The following is an 18,315-nucleotide window of genomic DNA, read 5'->3' on the forward strand; positions in this document are numbered from 1 at the left end:
TTTTGTCTCTCCCAAGGAAGGGGTTTGGGCAACACACTGCTATTTACAGTTTCATTCCTACAGCTTCAGAATGGCCATTGGAAATGTGCTCTGTAGGGGAAGCGCCAGCCAATCACCTTGCTTGTAGGGTGGGGTCCCCTGAGGATATTTTTTACTAATAAATATTGCTGGTGTGCTCCCTCCCCCCCCTTCCCTTCGGCTTTCCTGTTCTCCGTTCTGTAAGTCTTTTCCTAATTAAAGCTGAATATTTTATTATAATTTCTGTCTGCCGTTCATTTACGCCGCTACAGTGGTCCAGAAAAATGGGGGGCCTTCCTTTGTTTTGGGGTTCAGCTGTAGCGAGGAACACAGCTGGAGGAAGACACCCATGAGTAAGTGGTCTGAAGAGGTGGGGGGCAGGAGGAGGCCCTGAGTCAGAAGTCCTCTGAGATGACCTGTACTGAGCGAGTGGGCTGTTTCTTCCACCCAGAATGTGGGCTTATTCCTATGTGGAGCATGCTTATTTCTGCCCATAACCTGTAGGCCAGGAGGGGACGTGGGTGTCTGTGTGAGCCTGGTGGCAGAGAAGCCAGATAATGTGACGTTCATGAAAAAAAATGTCATTTATAACCTCATGGATAACAAATCGTTACTCAGTATTTAGGAAGCGGAGGCAGGAAAATTAGAAAAAAAAAAAAAGTCCAGAGTTGTTTTCCTTGGCTCCATAATGAGTATGTGCTGGGTTACTGAGCTGGAGACTTTGTTTCAAAAGTAAAGAACATTGATGTATGAATGTAGAAAGGTCTATGCCAGTCACAGGGCACAGTAGACAGAAAATGGAAAGAAATTTTTCTTCTGTTTAGAGAATGTAATAATACCTATGTATTTATTTTCACATGCTTTTTTAAAAAAGTAATCATCTATGTATAGGGGGCATAAGGGTTCTGTTGCACCCTCTCAAAGGCCCCTTCTTCACACACTTGTAAGTGTATTTGTGAGCACCCTCTTGCAGGTTTCCTAGCCGGCTGTCCTAACCGGAAGTGGCTGCCTTATTGTTCTCCACAGCCTCCCCCTCCCTCCCTAGGAAGGCAGAGATCTGGCTGTCCTTGCTTTCTAGTACCGGCCACAAGCACAGCTTTCCCTGAAGCTGCGTATCTGTAGCGAACATACTAGAAGGAATATTTATCCTGGCAGCGGCACCTGGACCCTGCGCTGCGTTCCGTCAGGGCCAGTTCTCCAGTGCTCCTCAAATTGCTGGACCTGTCCTGGTACGGGATCTCACACCACTGCTCCGGGGTGCTGCGTGGATAGGATGGCCGCTTACACCTCCGCGGCTCCGGCCACATTCAGCTCTGCTCTTGGCTGCCTGGGCCACTTTGATGATCTTGGTGAACGGGAGTGATGCCCTTTATAGCTTTCACGGTCTTTTATTTCTCTCACTTCCTGTCTGAGCAGCTTCATGAATCCACAACACTTTCCTTCCCTGTGTTCAGCTGGGTGCATGTTAACAATGTTTGCCAATGACAGCTCAGGCTAAGTCTAGCTATGCTCCCAGTGCTTGTAATCAGAGGGTTCTGATTGTTTTCATGTAAGATTGTATTGAAAACGACATGATCTTACTCCAGTCTCCAGCAGAAATAGTGTAATGTCTTCATGATTATACTGTCGAGTATACAGCAGGGGTTACATTCTAAGTCCAAACAGTTGTGGTCACCTACAGGCCTTTCTCAAAATGGGATTTGTTGACAGGTGCTAGGTGGTGGGGAGAACCGTTAGACATTGATATGCGATTCTAGCCACTGTGTCTAGAATCTCTCGATTTCTACTGCCCCTTTCTGGGACCGGAGCAAAGACAGAGTATACTGAGAATAGAGGGCTGGTTAAAAGGGGGCACTCTATCAATACTGCCATGGGGAAGTATTCACACCAGCTGAGGTAAGATTTGGTGATGATGTTCTTTTGGGGTTGCTCACCCTCCTGTGGTAATTCCTTATGAATATGACTGTAAGAAAGAAAATAAAACCCAACAACTCCTTGGTTCACTGACCCATACTTGGATGGAATTATTACTTGGTCTTTGTTGATACCCTGCAACGGATAGACATTTGTGAATTTCCATAAGAAAAGTCCATGCAACAATGTGATTTGTTACTGAAATCTACAAAGAGCAAAAACCAAACCAACCCAAAATATCCCCCTGCCCTCCAAAGGAAAGTGTTAAATTAGCGAGTTATTTCATCAGATAGATTACAGGGTTGTGGCTTCTGGGACAGAAGAAATGAACACTCCCTGTTGCCTAGAGCCTTGCCATATAGGATGCCGCAGTACCAATTCTGCTTTAGATTTACAGGATGCTTATTTCTTCCCCCTCTCTCTTTGTTATAGGTTAGACTTCTTAGTGACACCCATGGCTGAGTTCTTTAGCGGTGACAGGAGGCAGTGGCTGACAGTACTGTCCCAGACCACTGTGGGACGGTGGTAGGCAGAGAGAGAGAGAGGAGAATGCGGTCTATCATGGTTGTCATGGTTACCCTGCTATCACCTGTTGTTCCTTGACTCCTCTGTGTCAGGTGTTTCACTCCCTCCTTTCTCCTTTCGTCAGGACTGACACTTGAAGTCACAGCACACCTTGTGGCATGTGTGGGGCTCAGTGCAGTGTCGTGGTGCACTACAGGTTGGCCTTCGGCCCAGGCTCATAAAGGAATGCATCTTTCCACATTTCTTTTTTTTTTTAAATTTATTTATTTATTTGTTTCGTATACAATATTCTGTCTGCGTATATATGCCTGCATGTCAGAAGAGGGCACCAGACCTCATTACAGATGGTTGTGAGCCACCATGTAGTTGCTGGGAATTGAACTCAGGACCATTGGAAGAGCAGGCAATGCTCTTAACCGCTGAGCCATCTCTCCAGCCCTATCTTTCCACATTTCTATTTATGATTATATGGACGGTGGGTCCTTTACACAAAACAATTATCCACCTCCAAGTAGAACTAAAAGCCCAAAGAAAGAATGACGCACTTCCTCCCCAGTGTCTTCCAGCCATTGTCACCTGTTTATCTCACTGGCCAGAACATTGCTCCTGTCTCTCGGTATCTGAATAAAATAGCGCTACTCTTGGCAAGAAGAAAGCAGGAGTGGGGTGAGATCAAAACACTATTGCTCCATTTACCCTCCCCCGTGTTCCATGTTAGCTTTTCGTTGCACAAGGCAATGCTGTCTTCCAAAGCCTTGGCCTTTGACCTATGCTAACAGTGTGTATAGCTATGTGTGTGTGTATGCATATGTATGTGCACATGTGTACATGAAGCTGTGTCTTAGATGGATGTTCCTGGTATCGCATCATGATCATGTGATGTGGGATTCCCCTCTGTATGCTGTGAATGACATTTGTTACTAAAGAATTTGCTTTGGGCCTACTGCAGCACAGAATATGGTAAGGTGGGAATTCCAAATAGATAGAGGAAAAAAGAAGGCGGAGTCAGGGAGAAGCCATGTAGCTGCCACAGGAGACAGATGCTGGACACCAGATGGAACCTTACCCATAGGCTACAACCTCGTGGTGATACACAGATTAATAGAAACATTTAAATTAAGATATAAAAACTAGCTAGAAATATGCATAAGCTAATAGGCCAAACAATGTTGCAATTAATATAGTTTCAGTGTGGTTCTTTCAGGTCTGGCAGCCAGGAAATGAACAAGAAACCTCTGACAACTGATTGGTAAACCAACGTGCCAGCTAAATCCACATACAAGCTGAGAGAGCTTGGAAAGGAATTCTTGATGCAAAAAAAATCAAAGTTCAGCTGCATTTTTTTTTCCAGATAGGCTCTGTTTGCTGGTGGTGAGCAGGAGTGTTATGGCTCTTTTAAGAGTAGGCTTACTGACTCAGCATAAAAAAAAACCTGGCAGCTTCCTGGATTGTGCTGCTAGTTGCTTAATGGTGACATAAACCTGCTGTGACCCTGGAGCTTGGGCAGCATGCATGACTCTCAGAGGCAGCAAACATGCCTCTGCCATGTTGGGCTGAGTGAAGTCAACAGGCAGGACCCTGGAGTTAGTCCTAGCCATGCCCACTTAGCATTAAAAGAAAAGCATTCCTGGTCAAAAAATAATTATAGATACACATGGAATAAAGACAAATCCAGATGAAAAAGACCTCTAAATGGATCGTGATGTTGGATAAATGCATGTAGGCTTGGGAGAGAGAAGAAATAGTTATAAAAAGAAGTAAATGGTTTAAAAAAAAAGTATAGTCTTTAAAGAGACAGAGTACAGTCAAAGATTAAAGGAGTAAAGATAATAAAATAAATATTAAACTTGTAAAAAAGTAATAGAGTAAGAAAAATAAGCCACTTAAAGATGGAAAATACAGAGTCTGGATTATGTATATTGTGTTTTCTTTGATTTTTTTCAGCTGTGAATGAGCTAAGTACATAGAGACATTTAATTGAACAGGTTGCTAAGCTAAACCAACACATATACTTTAAAGGTATCTTGACTTCAAAATTTGGGTCTAAGGATATGTTGTTTGAAAAAGAGGTTCTGCTTTTGTTTCCACAGAGGATGATAACCTGTGGATTGCTTCCAGACTAATGTGGTTTGATGGAACAAGAGCCCCTGAAAGGTCTCCAAATTCCTAAAATTATTTCACCCAGCAAAAAGCAGGAAGCAGTTTGGAGAGAATTATGCCCAAATTCCCTAAATGATTGTTTATAAATGTTTGTTTACATTTAAAAGGGGAAATGATATAGAGATGAATACTTTGCATTGGCATGAATCTTGATCTATTGATACAAATTTAACATCAACTTTGTTATATGTATACTTCTGCTCTTAATTAAGGTATTGCATTTGTGCAGCTCATTTAAAAATGTAATGTGTAATTAAGAAATACAGGTTAATAGATAATTATCTATAACAGTCAAGCGTGTGGTCATGTTAGTTAGATTTTCTAGATGTACAGAGACATATTTCAGATAGGTATTCTTCAAACCTTTCAAAGACTAACAGAATATGGCATTTAAAATGTTTTAAGAACTTAGGACTTTTCATGACAATAAGACATATCTGCTCCTGGCAGCACCAATCTACTTCAAGAGGATGATGGGCATCAGAGACTCCTTATTCAGCTTGTTAGCCATTTGGGCAAAAAAAAATGCTTTTGCCTGGACTGATTGATGTTATGCTATATGAACTGGACATTCAGGACCCACAGAGAAATGACTGCTAACATTGCCTAAAGAAGGTTTTTGCTTCATGAAAGAGTCTGTCAGACATTCTGCAGGGCACAGAAGAAAGTAACTAACAAACTGCCAATATAGGGAGAACTATCTTTGAAATTTCCTGCTTCATGAAAAAGTCTGCCAGATACTATTGGCCTGTAGGCTGAAGATGGATGCCTAGGAGAATGTTACAGAAGAACTTTGGGTGACTTTCCAGGCAGTGAGATGTCTAGAGTTTTGGAATTTGTTTACAATGTATGTACTTCCTGTTAGCTTAGGTAATATTATATCCTTCTGGAGTCTTTGATGGAGTAGAAGAATAGCTATACAGTTTTCCTTGGTTATGGTAAAAGATAGATTAGATATAAAACTTTAGACTAACAAAGATAGGATAAATGATAGAGTATTTTTCTTAATTTGCCAAATGTAAATGGACTAAATATTGTAACTATAATTCTTGTTTGATAACTGTTTTGTTGTATGTAATCTTGATATATTAAAGTTAGATTCTTCCTTTTTATTTAGACAAAAAAGGGGAGGTGATGTGAAATTCCCCTCTATATGCTAGAATGTCATTGGTTAATAAAGAAGCTGCTTTGGGCCTATTGGAGCACAGAATAGGGCAAGGCAGGAATTCCAAGCAGATAGAGAAAAAAGATGGCAGAATCAGGGAGAAACCATGTAGCTGCCACAGGAGACAGATGCCAGATACCAGATGGAACCTTACCCATAGGCCACAACCACATGGTGATACACAAATTAATAGAAATGGGTTAATTTAAGATGTAAGAACTAGCTAGAAATATGCATAAGCTAATAGGCCAAACAGTGTTGCAATTAATATAGTTTCAGTGTGGTTCTTTCAGGTCTGGGTGGCCAGGAAGTGAACAAGCAGCCTCTGACAACAATCATGCTTGAACCCTCCTACTTTGGGGAATTCTTTTCTTATCCTTCCTTAATAAATCTATGTTTGCTTTGTTTAAAGCAAGCAATTAAGCAAATAAATAATTTTAGAAACAGTACAAGAAGATAAGCGAGCAAGGTTGATTGCCTGTAACATCAGTACTTAGAATTAGGAGGACTGGGAGCTCAAGGCCAGCCAGGGCTACATGGTAAGATCTTGTCTCAATAAAGGGGGGAGGGGCGATTCTGCAGCACTCTTGTTTGCTGTTTTGCAGTGGATATGGGGCTGGGAAGCATGGTTGTATTAGTGAGGCCACATTATAAACTAGGAAGAACATAATGACAGAATGAGAGCTAGATTGTAGCACCACATCCATTCCTCTTTCACCTGGTATCAGTTTTATGTTGCTGTAACAGAATACCACTAAATGAGTAGTTTATAAAGAAAAAATGTACTTTGTTCAAGTTTTGGAGTTTGTGAAGACCCAAGAACACTATGCCAGTTCTGGTGAGGATGCTTGCCCTATGTGATTCCATCGCAGAAGGACACAAAGGCAGGAGGAAACAAGACGAGACAAAACTAGGTTCTCAAAATTAGAATAGGTTGTTTGTACAAAATGATGGGTTAGTTTTATCAGACACTTTCATACTCGTGTGAAGGGTCTTTAATCACCCCCCCCCTTTTGTCTCTCTCTCCAACCCCGGTATCCTAGAGTCCTACTGCCTTCTACCTATATGCCATTTTTAAAAACTACATTTGCATAATAAAACTATTCAGTATTTGTCTTATGAGTCTGGTTTAGTTTGTTTACTATGAAGGTCTCCATCCATTTTCCTAGAAATAGCCAATTAGTTCTGTGTGTGTGTGTGTGTGTGTGTGTGTGTGTGTGTGTGTGTGATTCTGGTTTGCCACATCACTGACTGCCATCATGGTTTTCCAAACTTCACTTAGACCTGTCACATCCCACAGTCCTCCTATAGAAATACTAAAGCTTTGTCTCTGGAAGACTTTAGAATCTTAGAAGAGGTAGGTAGACCCCGATTTACTCTCACTATGTATGCACGCACAAGGGGATTCTTTTATTGGGCCTTAAAAACAAACAAACAAACAAAAAGCAAAAAAAAAAGTATCTCTGATTAAATCCTGAATCCATACCTTATGTCCTATCAATGTGTCAATGTTAGCTTATGTATGCCTCTCTGAAGTGTCGAGATAATACTTTTGTTGTGGGCATGCCGAGGATTGAACATAGGGCCTCACAAGTAAGTACCTGACTGCTAAGCTATTCTAAACTAAGTTTGAGAGATAAAGTTTATTATTTTTTATTTTTATTTTTATTGTTTTCAGGACAAGGACCTTGTCTTGCTATGTAGCTTTGGCTGGTCTGGAACTCACTTTGTAAACCAGTCTGCTTCATACTTTCAGCAGTCCCTCCCCTATCTCAGCCTACTGAGCCTTGTGATTATAGCCAGGTCCAGTCACACCTAACTTGAGATCTAAAATTAATTTTTAGCAGATGCTAGGGAGAGTAGGTAGCTTGTTGAATCCTCGTTTATTTATCTTTTTTGCCTCGATCAAATAGCACATCACTTGGTCTGGAGAGATGGTTTAGAGAGTAAACACGCTTGCTGCTCTTTCAGAGGATTGAGGATCGTTCCCCATCACCATTATCAGATATCACAGAGGCCTGTAACTCCCCCTTCCTGGGATATGATGCCCTTTTCTGGCCCCAGCAGAAGTGGTATTTTTTTTTTTCTGAAAATTTTAATCATTTTAAGGACACTAATTTCACATTTTCTGCTTTTCTGATAAAAACGTGTAGCTAAATAAATCCACTTCAAGCAGCACTTTTCTTGTGACTACAACCTTACTGTGCTGCACTTGCACTACTGTAGTGATCCTTGCTTCTGTGATCTGTGAGATTCTTACTTCTTCTGTGATCTATGAGATATTTAGAAACACATTTTTAATTTCAAGTAATCTGAGATTTCTTCAGACTGTTATTTATCTCCACTTTCATTCCACGTGGCCACACAGAGGTCATACTCTATATGATCACAGTTCTTTAACAATCATTGGTGTTTGTTCAAGTCCCTACATAAACTCTGTGCTGCTGAGTGTTCGGGCTCCCTCCCTCTGCCATCAGTGCACACACTGACGAGACTGTGTCTGTTTTAGGACCTGGCTAGAAATGGACTGGAAGACTCTGTACTAAGAGATAGACTACATGTTTCTTTGAAGGTGATTTAAAAGCTAAAAATAACCCCTTGGTTCTCACTACATGTTTTCTGACTCAAGTCACTCATTATTATACTGATTCGATGGGTCCACAGGTATATAAAATAAGGAAACTTTTGTTTTCTTTTTTGTCATCTGATGGTCTTTGATCCATTTAGACTTGAGTTTTGTGCATGGCAATATATAGATGGATCTATATTTATTCTTTTACATGTTGATATCCAGTGATGCCAGCACCATTTTTGAATATGTTTTCTTTCTTCCATTTTATATTTTTTGCTTCTTTGACAAAATCAGGTGTTCATGGGTGTGTGGATTGATATCTAGGTCTTTGATTTGGTTCCATTGGTCCTCCTATTTGTTTTTATGCCAATACCAGGCTGTTTTCAGTACTGTAGCTCTGTAGTAGAGTTTGAAGTCAGAGATTGTGATGCCCCCAGAAGTTCCTTTATTGTACAAGATTGTTTTGACTATCCTGGATTTTTTGCTTTTCCACATGAAGTTGAGTATTGTTCTTTCAAGATCTGTGAAGAATTTTGATGGTATTTTTGTTAGGCATTGTATTGAATCTATAGATTGTTTTTGGTAAGATTGTCATTTTTACTATGTTAATTCTACCTACCCAAGATCATGGGAGAGCTTTCCATTTTCTGGTGTCTTTTTCAATTTCTTTCTTCAAAGATTTAAAGTTCTTGTTATACAGGTATTCCACTTGTTTGGTTACACTTACTCCAAGATATTATATGTTATTTTTGGCTATTGTGAAGGGCATTGTTTCTCTGATTTCTTTCTCAGTCCATTTATCATCTTCATTAAGGTGGGGGGCCTATTGATTTTTTTTGTTAATACTATATTCTGCTACATTACTGAAAGTGTTTATTAGTTGTAGAATTTTTGGGGTCACTTATGTAAACGATCATATCATCAGCAAATAGTGAGAATTTTACTTCTTTTCTGATTTGTTTCCCCTTGATTTCCTTTTCTTGTCTTATTGCTCTATCTAGAATCTCAAGTACTATATTTAATAGATATGGAGAGAGTGAACAACTTTGTCTTGTTTCTGATTTCAGTGGGATCACTTTGAGTTTCTCTCCATTTAGTTTGATATCGGCTGTTGGCTTTGCTGTATGTTGCCTTTATTAAGTATGTTCCTTATATCCTTGCTCTCTCCAAGACCTTTATCATGAAGGGAGGTTGTATTTTATTGAAAGCTTTTTCAGCCTGTAATGAGATGATCATGTAGTTTTTTTTTCCCCAACTTGTTTATGTGGCAGATTACATTGACAGATTTTCATATGTTGAACCATCCCCACATCTATGGGATGGTGGATGATTTTTCTGATGTGTTCTTAGATTCACTTTGCCAGTATTGTATTGAGTATTTTTACACTAATGTTCATGAATGAGCTTGGTCTGCAATTCTCTTTCTTAGTTGTGTCTTTGTGTGACTTGGGTATTAGGGTAATTGTGGCCTTGTAAAAAGAATTTGGCAATGATCCTTCTGTTTCTATTGTGTGGAACAATGTGAAAAGTATTAATGTTAGTTCTTCTTTGAAAATCTTGTAGAATTCTGCACTGAAACCATCTGGCCCTGGGCTTTTTTTTTTTTTTTTTTTGGTTGGGAGACTTTTAATGACTGTTTCTATTTCTTTAGTGGTTATAGGACTATTTAATTTGCTTATCTGGTCTTGATTTAATTTTGGTAGGTGATATTTATACAGTAAACTGTTCTTTTACTTTAAGTTTTCCAATTTTGTAGAGTACAGGTTTTTGAAGTATGACCTGATAATTCTCTGGATTTTTTCCATGTCTGTTGTTATGTCCCCCCTTTTCTTTCTTATTTTATTAATTTAGATATTTTCTCTCTGCCTTTTGGTTAGTTTGGATAAAGGTTTGTCTATTTTGTTGATTTTCTCAAAGAACCAACTCATTGTCTCATTGATTTTTGTATTGTTTTCTTTGTTTCTATTTTGTTGATTTCAGCTCTCCGTTTGATTATTTTTTGCCATCTAGTCCTAATGGGTGAGTTTGCTTCTTTTTGTTCTAGAGCTTTCATGTGTTCTGTTAATTCACCAGTGTGGGAACTTTCCAGCTTCTTTATTTAGGCATTTAGTGCTATGAACTTTCCTCTTAACACTGCTTTTATTGTGTCATGGATTTGGGTATATTATGTGGTCATTTTCATTTCATCTATCACTAAATACAGCAGGGTTTACACCCTTGAGAGCAGCACTGCCTGCTGGGCACCATTCTGGCTATACTTTGTGGCAGGCTTGTCCCCAGATCTACTTGTACACCCCTGTGCTGTGGTTACAGATGCATGTTACTGGGATGACATTTGTGGAGATCCTGGCGGAACGTAGCTCGTGGAGTAGGAAACCATGGGGCATTAAGTTAATTTCCTACTGCAGACGACTATACTGCATCTGTGTGAGACGCCAGCATGAAGGAGAGCTAGGTAAAGTCATAGGGCAGAACTCTACACAACTCGATTCTTCTCTGCGTGTCTAATTCGCTTTAAGATAAGAACACACACACCACACAGAGCTTATGGAGAATTATTTTTGCCCTACAATTTTATACCCAATCAAATTATGCATCCATTGTGATGACAGAACAATGGCAGTTCTCAGACATGGGAGTCACATGTGAGGACAGGACACTACAGTTCTCAGACATGGGAGTCACATGTGAGCTGAAGATGAAGATTCAGGTAACACTGAAGTCTACAATAGAGAAAATCATTTCTTTCTGGAACAACGCTATGCAGAGGCCTCTGACTAAACCAGTGTAGATGGGAACTAGGAACTAATGTTTCCTCGGAGGCTTCTAACCCACCAAACACCTACTTATTTAATGATACCAGTAAAATTTTCATTCCGATTTTTTAAAATTTTATTTGAAAATGTGTGTTTGTGTGCATGTATGGATGTCTACCACATGGCTTATGCCCACGGTGACTGGAAGGGGCATCAAGACTCCTCGACTTAGAGCTACATATGGTTGTGAGCTGCCTTGTGCACACCATCTCTCTAGCCCTACTTTGATTTTTGAGACAGGGTCTCATTCTATAAACCGCCCTGTCTCAGTATCCAAAGAGTTGGGATTATAAGTGTGATTATAAATCCACTGATTCAGGTGACTTTGTTTTCCAATCCTGGGAATGAACCCAGGACCTTTGTACATGCCCCATTACTCAGTACAAGTTTTTAGTATTGAGAGTTTGGAGCTGAATTATGGATACACATGCAGAAAACTGGTGTGGGAAGTCCTTCTGTATATGTGTTGCTTCTATTAGTTAATTAATAACGCTGATTTGGTCAGTCCCTGAGCAGAATAGGGCAAGGCGAGAGTTCCAAGCAGGTAAAGTAGGAGAGAGTAGACAGAGTTAGAGAGACCCCTGTAGCCCTGCCAGAGACAGATTGCCAGATGGAACTTTACCTGGTAAGCCACAGCTACATGGCTATACACAGATTAATAGCAATAGTTTTACTTAAGATATAAGAGTTAGTCAGAAATATGCTTAAGCTGTTGGCCAAAGAGTATTGCAAATAACACAGATTTCTGTGTGATTGTTTTGTGTCAGAGTGACAGGAAACAAATGAGCAGCCTCCACCAACAGAAAACTAACACACACACACACACACACACACACACACACACACAGAGAGAGAGAGAGAGAGAGAGAGAGAGAGAGAGAGAGAGAGAGAGAGATGTAACCTGAGGAGAGAGAATTGCACTAAAAAGAAATATAACCCTACTACCCTAAATAGCTTGGCTGTAAACAATATTTGCATAGTCTAAGAACATAAACACTAAGTATTCATTTAACCAAATGCCCCTTTGGGGAGAAGGGAGGGAGGGAAGTTTGTGGTAGAGGAGGAAGGAAAGTAAACTCTTGTCTTTCCAGGAGGAAAAGCAGGGAGCGAGGAGTCACTGTCCTGGGGGTCTCCGCTGGAAAGTAAGCATGGCCGCAGCATGTCGTTCTGGAATGACAGTGAGGATGGCTGTGACGGGAACACCTGAGGGATTCATGAGTGGAAACTGAATGGCAGCCACTGTGGAGGGGACACAGGCTGAGCACATGGGCCAGACTGGGCTGGCTCGGGAGGAGATGGGCTCAAGTTCCATGCCAGCAGGGGTCAGTCCAACTCCATGCCAGCTGGGGCAGAGTGCAGCCCCAAGTCAAAGCAGCTGACACCATCCTGAGGTGGCAGTGGCCTGGTTCCGTGAAACATGAAATGACTTGGGAAGCAGGTTTCAGGTTCCCAGAAGCTTGGGAGATGCTGGGTTGACTGACATAAACCAGATTTCTCCAGTGCAGGACATATCAGAGCTTCCCATATGAGGATGGTCATGGTCACTGTAAGATAGTTAGGGGAGATGATGCGGTGTTGATCATGACCATGAGATTCCATGGGAACAGAACACTGGACCGGAGAACTGGCAGCATTTTCTAGATGAGGGATGCAGCACGAGGGGCTGACGTTGGCAGGAAAAGAATATGGGTTTTGTTTTGCTTTGCTTTGTTGCTAAGCAAGCGCTTTGCCAACCATTGAGCTGCAGCCCCGGACCTGGCTCTTGTATTTTGATGCCTTCACCACCAATCACAATGCTCTATCCAGCTGGTTGGATCTAATTCAGGCTTCGAGGCCAAGAGATAAATGATTTGAGGTTTGAGACAAGATGAGGGAAAGACTATAGAATGACAAACAGTGAAACCTATAGACATTCAGCAAGGAGGTAGGATCCGGGGACCTCAGAGAACGCTCACAGGCCAACACAAAGATCACAACCATACTAGCCCTTGGCCAGCCTGGGAATGGTGGGGGCAGCTGTAGAAGGCACTGTGTGAAATGCAGGGGTGACTGCCTGTCTTGCACTCAGTCTTCTCAGGGGCTTCCACTTCAGTTTCCAGGTTCAAGGGCCTGTAGTGGGGTTTCCTGGACTGGACACTTCTCCATCCAGCTCAGGAAGTCCCACTCGCCTGAATCAAGGACAGACTCCTTGAGACATTAACACGGAAGGCTAGCAAGATAGCTCAGTGGGTAAAGTCTGTCCCAGAAGAAGGAGGATCCTAAGCATGCATCCCCAGCACACACAGAGAAAAGCAGCCATGCTTAACTGAAGCTGCACGTGTTCTTAACAGCCGACCATCTCAGCAGCTCGACACAGGGACTTTCCCTTTCTCTTCTTCTGCTCTCTAACGTGCCCTTCTCTGAGGTGCTACCTTTCCACCCATAGTTCTAGCAACTTCCATCCTTGCTTTCATTCCATTTTACTGAAATGCATTATCTATTGACCCACGTGGGTAAGTTAACGGAGACCCTAGTGGGGGAGTGAGGATGGAAAGAGACAAGAGACACAACAGATGGCTACAAGACAGGATTCTGATCAAGTCTCATTTATTCAAGGGAATAAGCAAGGTAAATATAGGGTAAGGGAAATGAGGAAGTTCTTCTTGTGTAAATGGGTATCTAGGCAACTTACTAGGCAACCTAACCATGGCTTAATTGTCAGGCAGAAACTCCCTAACTGCAACACACAGAAAAGTCGGAAGGTTCAGAACACAGGAACAATGGAGCAATAACTCCTTGCAGGGTTAGTATTTGACAGATCAGAACAGCAGGAGGAGCCAAGCACAACAGGGTGGACGAAACTGATCCAGGGAGCAGTAAGTCTCCCACACTGACCTTAATCCATGGTAAAAATCTTATCCTCATCTGCTATATTTCCCCCCAATCTCAGATTCCTAGTCCTGCACAAGAGCACAAGATCCTTGCCCATTGGTTGTTTTGGGGGTATATTCACTGAGTAGAAATAGAGAAGCCACCCAGGTACTTTCTGAGAAACACAAAGTAGGCAAGGGAGTCACTGAGACCCTTCGGGGTAGTGGCCTTCACCACTTACTTGATCATGGGTGGACTCTGTTACCTGAATAAGAAGATGAACCTCTTCCAGCATAAGGTCCTGTGTTTTGGAAGCACTACCTACACCATGTGGCATTTTGCCAACAGGTTGCAGTTTGCAAGGATAAGCTGACTGTCACCCAGAATTCCCTTGAGAGCTGCCTTCACCTATCTTCAGCGCTGGCCTCATCCACTTCTTCTGAGAGGGAGGGTGTCGAGTCATTGTCTGAAACCTTCAAGGTCCGCAGGAGCCTCTCCAGATTATCTTTGAGTGTTGGGTTCCAATTCTTGATGTAGGCACTTAGTTTGACAAATAACTCCACCTGCCTGTGTTGCACACTAGGATTCTGAGCCAACTGTGAGTACCTGGTGATGATGGATACAGGTCCTATTCTGTGGGTTGAGTGAAGGCCAAATGACCGCATGAGCTGAGATGGGAAAGCCCAGCGCAGTGAGGGGTTTGCTGTGCCCATCCTCCCGGGAGCACATGCCAAGCACTGAACCAACCATTCTGAGAAAGCTGAGAGCCAGGGATGCACAAGTCTTGCAGGGTCTCATGGGCAGAGCAGTTCCAACCTCATCCCACTGAGCACACAGCTAGGCTCTAGTTCTGTGTTGGTGGTACCTCAGATCCACCTCCTATACCCATGGCTTCAGGGGGGGGGGGTCTTGCTTTCATTGCCTAGTTCTTTGGAAGATAGAATAAGACCATCATCCTCAGGGTTTATGGGATAGTGAGGGCTGGGCAGTACCGTGAAAGAAGCTCTGCAGAGGAACAGGTCTGTGCCTGGGCACTGACTATGGTCAGTCTTTCCTTGGATGTCTGTCAGTCTGGCATCCCAAAGTGGCATCCCACCTTCCCTCCCCCACTTACTAACTGCCTAAGACATGGAAACGGCCAATGACTGGATGAGCGTGTGGCTTTCACAGTGGGCAACCTGTACCCAGAACCCAAGAGCCCATGGGGTGTTGGGAAAAGGCTCAGACTCTAGAGATTTTTGAACTCAGGTCTTGGAAGAACCAGTGTCCTTGGATCTCACTGTTCTTCTGTCCCCCACTCCCACCTTGCCTTAAAGACTTCAGATGCTAAAAATACCCTGGCCACCTGCTGCCCAGAGAGACACTGGCTTTTAACTCCAGAATCCCAACCAGATCTGGCTCAATGTGACTGAGGGTACAAACACGAGGCAACTGTTGTACTGTATTAGAACAAAGTCAGCACAACCACAAGTTACCACCGTACTGTCTTGTTAACCTGCGGCCAGCAGATGTCACTATTAACAAGGAACACAAGGATCTGTGGTGAGATCCCTGGGCAGGAAGTGAATTAATGGAGACAGCTCAGGCTTGCCCTGGGCACTCAGGGGCACATGGGAGAAAACTGCTAACTGCTTCCAGTTCTAATGAAATCCCACTCAACAAAAACACAACCAAGAGATGTCAAAGGTCAATTCACTTGCAGTCGTAACACAGGGCCACAGACAAGAAATGAGGAGCAAAGGAAGAAATTTTAATGGAAAAGGCTTAAGCAAAAGGCTTCATCAACAAAGACACTTGTGGGGGTATGACACAGGACGTGCAGATTATATCTGAAAATGTGAGGATCCCTGAGAATGTTCTAGAAAAGCAAAGTATTATAACTAACTGCTGTCAGGCCAGCTGTTATGGCGCTTGCCTTTGATCCCAGCAAACCAGAAGCAGAGACAGCCAGATCCTCCCTTCAGTTTGAGTCTAGCCTGGTCTACAGAGACAGTTCCAGGATAGTCGGCTACACAGAGAAACCCTGTCTCAAACAACAACAACAACAATAAAAGTGTAAGTAACTGCCGACACTCAACTGCATGGTCCAATCAGTAAAATATAAAAAACAGAACAGTATATAAGCAAAAAGCCAATTGATGAAATTAAGGGCTGTTCATGTATAATGAGAGGATCCACGTGGTTTGAATGAGAAAGCCCCCCCCCCACCCCCCTGCCCCGGCTTGTACATTTGAATGCTTGGTCTCCGAAGGTAGAACTGTTTGGGAGGATTAGGAGGTGTGACCTTGTTGGAGATGTGTCACTGGGGGCTGGCTTTAAAGGAGGTGGATGCCATTTGTGAGGATACTTGAGGTTGTCCTCTAATCTATACAGGCATGCACATACACCCACCTTACAGTGTGATGGCAGTGTGCTGTGGATTATTTTAACTGGGCAAAGACGTGTTACATTTGTTTCTGCGGCAGAGTATTACTTTGACTGTGTAAAGGTGTGTTGCGCTGGTTTCTGATGCCTTTGTTACCGATATAAAGATGTGTTCCGTTTGGTTATCCTGCATTTGCTTAATTATGTCAAGATGTGTTGCATCTGTTTCACCCTGCCTCCCTAAGGCACCTGATTGGTCGGATAAAAAGCTGAGTGGCCAACAGCTAGGCAAAAGAAGGATAGCAAGGCTGGTGGGCAGATGGAATAAATAGGAGGAGGAATCCAGGCTCCAGAGGAGAGAAGAAAAAAGAGAACGAGGAGAAATAGGGGAATATGCCTAGGCCAGAAGTCAGGCAGCTGCCAGCCAGCTAGACAGAGATAGCAGCAAAGTAAGGTATCCAGAAATACAGAAGGGAATTCCACATCACAGAAGGAAAGGTAAAAAGCCCCAAAGGCAAAAACATAGATAAAGAAAAACAGATTAAAATAAGATCTAAACTAAGGCTGAATATTCATAACTAATAAGAAGTCTCCGTGGATGGCCCAAAAGAGAGCCTGGCACAGCAGTGTTGACTGTGACTTATCACAACCTAGGATCACATGGGAGATGGGCATCTTGGGTTGGGGCTGCTTTGCTATCACTAATGGAGGCGGGAATCCTGCCCACTGTTGGTGGCATCACTCCCTGGGTGGGGAATCCTGGACTGTGTGAGGGCTGAGAGAGCAAGCTGAGCATCGTATGTGTGCGTCCATGGCTCTCTGTTCCCGACTGTGGTTGTGAAGGGTCCAGCTCCCGCAAACTCCCACCACAGTGACTTCTGGGTTATGAGGGACTGCTCCTGAGCTGTAAGCTGGGCAAACCCTTCTCCTTCAGGTGGCTTCTGTCATTTTATCACAGAGACAGGAACAAAAGTAAGATACACATGCGTGAAAAAAGGCAGGCAGGATGGCCCAGTGGGTAAAGTCTCCTGCTTCCAAGTCTCACAAGCTGTGTTCCACCCCAAGGACCCACAGGGTAGAAAAGAACACTGACCTCCCATGGGGTGTTCACACACACACACACACACACACACAAATTTAATTTTAAAAATTAACAATCTTATGAAAGCATTGCAGTTACTCCAAATATAAAGTTTCAAGTGTAATTTATATGTGGGAAATTATAAGGAAATATTTCTTAGAACACATTCTGAGGGGCTGGAGAGAGCGCAGTGACTAAGGGCACCCACTACTACTGCAGAGGGCCCAGGTTCACTACTACTGCAGAGGGCCCAGGTTCCGTTCCAGCACCCACCTGGAGGCTGCCACCCCCTGTAACTGCAGTTCTTGGTGATCTGAAGCCCTCCCACTTCTGGCTTCTGTGGGTAGCAGGTCTGCATGTGGTGCACATATATACATATACATTCAGGAGAAACATTCGTGCACATAAAAACAAATAGATCTTATATAATAAAACATACTTGTACCTGGACATGGTGGCACATGCCTTTAATCCCAGCACTTAGGAGGCAGAAGTGGGTAGACCTCTGTGAGACCCTGTCTTCAAAATCCCATTTTGTGATTTTTGAATGTTTACTTAGTTTTACTAAAAAGAAGGCTCTGCCATTCCACCCATGCCAGCCTTGAGCTTGAGATAGCCCACCTCTGCCTCCTGAAGACACCCGACACATCTGCCAGCTGAAGACAACTGAGTGCTGAAAGCCTCAGATGACGCAGCCTGAACTCCAGGGTGAACCCCAAATGGACAGTGTCCATCACCCCACCCTGCCAGGTAGTAGCTGGAAAGCAGTTATATTCAAGAATCTTCCAGACCCATGGTCAGGATGTCTCTTCTAGAATGTACCATGAGTCAGGAAGTCTTTCCCCAGTTT

The sequence above is a fragment of the Alexandromys fortis genome, unplaced genomic scaffold, assembly GCF_014885135.2.
Source record: "Alexandromys fortis isolate MF-2015 unplaced genomic scaffold, M_Fortis_MF-2015_v1.1 scaffold_75, whole genome shotgun sequence".
NCBI lineage: Eukaryota > Metazoa > Chordata > Mammalia > Rodentia > Cricetidae > Alexandromys > Alexandromys fortis.